Consider the following 2,500-nt stretch of genomic DNA (forward strand, 5'->3'; position numbering starts at 1 on the left):
GGGGAGCAGAGAGCCAGAGGAGCAGGGGGCTCTGTGAGCAGGGGGCTGTGGCCCAAGGTGAGGAGCCCAGGCTGGGGGAGCAGAGAGCCAGAGGAGCAGGGGGCTGTGGCCCAAGGTGAGGAGCCCAGGCTGGGGGAGCAGAGAGCCAGAGGAGCAGGGGGCTGTGGCCCAAGGTGAGGAGCCCAGGCTGGGGGAGCAGAGAGCCAGAGGAGCAGGGGGCTCTGTGAGCAGGGGGCTGTGGCCCAAGGTGAGGAGCCCAGGCTGGGGGAGCAGAGAGCCAGAGGAGCCACCGACGGGAGAATGGCTAAAAACGTGATTTTATCAAAATGTTACAAGGCAGGGCTCTGCACAGGGTCCAGAGGAGTGGAACGCCGTTCATCCCATGCGAAAAGGTGCAGGAGTGACCGAAATACGGCCCGTTGTAAATCGCCCCTCTTTAAGCCAAAAAAATAGGTACGCCTCCCAGGGCCACCGACGGGAGAATGGCTAAAAACGTGATTTTATCAAAATGTTACAAGGCAGGGCTCTGCACAGGGTCCAGAGGAGTGGAACGCCGTTCATCCCATGCGAAAAGGTGCAGGAGTGACCGAAATACGGCCCGTTGTAAATCGCCCCTCTTTAAGCCAAAAAAATAGGTACGCCTCCCAGGGCCACCGACGGGAGAATGGCTAAAAACGTGATTTTATCAAAATGTTACAAGGCAGGGCTCTGCACAGGGTCCAGAGGAGTGGAACGCCGTTCATCCCATGCGAAAAGGTGCAGGAGTGACGGAGATACGGCCCGTTTTAAATCGCCCCTCTTTATGCCAAAAAAATAGGTACGCCTCCCAGGGCCACCCAGGGTGATGCTTTTATCAAAATGTCACAACGCAGGGCTCTGCGCAGGGGCCAGAGGAGTGGAACGCCGCTGGTTCCATGCGAAAAGGTGGAGAAATGACCGAGATATGACCCGTGGAAGTCGTCACAATTTACCCCGAAAATAGGCGCTCGCGCTCGGGCAGAGGTCGGCGCTCGGCCGGGGTCCCGAGAACCGGGGCGAATAGGGTTTTCCCACGGCCGAAAACCATAGGAAGCACGGGGAAAATTCGGGACCCGACGTCCCAGGGCCCTCGGCGGGGACCGGGGCAACGCGACACCGTTGGTTCCACCCGAAAAGGTGGAGAAATGACCGAGATACGGCCCGTCAAAAGTCGTCACAATTTACCCGAAAATAGGCGCTCGCGCTCGGCCCCGGTCCCGAGAACCGCGGCGGAGGTTTACCGGGATGCTGCGCAACATGGGCCAGAGAGCATGTTTGGTTCGAGTTTACCGGGATGCTGCGCAACATGGGCCAGAGAGCATGTTTGGCCGAGTTTACCGGGATGCTGCGCAACATGGGCCAGAGAGCATGTTTGGTCGAGTTTGTGTGGGTTGTGTGCGACACTCCCGGCACATACATAGGAACACGGCTTCCAAGTGAGCGCACTTTTTCGAAATTTCTTCTAAGTGCCGCTTTTTCGAACCGGGGCGAATTGGGTTTTTCGAGGGCCGAAAACCATAGGAAGCACGGGGAAAACTCAGGACCCGACGCCCCACGGCCCTCGGCGGGGACCGGGGCAACGCGACACCGTCGGTTCCACCCGAAAAGGTGGATAAATGACCGAGATACGGACCGTTGAAATCGACTCGGCGTATCCGAAAATAGGCGCTCGCGCTCGGACAGAGGTCGGCGCTCGGCCCGGTCCCGAGAACCGGCGCGCCTAGGGTTTTTCCACGGCCGAAAACCACAGGAAGCACGGGGAAATCTCAGGATCCCACGCCCCACGGCCCTCGGCGGGGACCGGGGCAACGCGACACCGTCGGTTCCACCCGAAAAGGTGGATAAATGACCGAGATACGGACCGTTGAAATCGACTCGGCGTATCCGAAAATAGGCGCTCGCGCTCGGACAGAGGTCGGCGCTCGGCCCGGTCCCGAGAACCGGCGCGCCTAGGGTTTTTCCACGGCCGAAAACCACAGGAAGCACGGGGAAAACTCAGGATCCCACGCCCCAGGGCCCTCGGCGGGGACCGGGGCAACGCGACACCGTTGGTTCCATCCGAAAAGGTGGAGAAATGACCGAGATACGGACCGTGGAAGTCGTCCCAACTTATCCGAAAATAGGCGCTCGCGCTCGGACAGAGGTCGGCGCTCGGCCCGGTCCCCGAGAACCGGGGCGACTCGGAAATTCTTCTAAGTGCCGACTTTTCGAAATTTCTTCTAAGTGCCAACTTTTCAAAATTTACTCTAAGTGCCCTTGGCTACCAGGGGCACGAATCTGAAATTTCTTCTAAGTGCCAACTTTTTCAAAATTTACTCTAAGTGCCCTTGGCTACCAGGGGCACGAGGCGAGAATCTGAAATTTCTTCTAAGTGCCCTTGGCTACCAGGGGCACGGGGAAAATGTGTAAAAAAGCAATTTAATCAAAATCAAACAACGCAGGGCCCTTGGCAGGGACCAGGCGAGTAGAATAAAGTTGTTTT

Source organism: Solea solea, unplaced genomic scaffold, assembly GCF_958295425.1.
Source record: "Solea solea unplaced genomic scaffold, fSolSol10.1 scaffold_174, whole genome shotgun sequence".
NCBI classification, from domain to species: Eukaryota; Metazoa; Chordata; class Actinopteri; order Pleuronectiformes; family Soleidae; genus Solea; species Solea solea.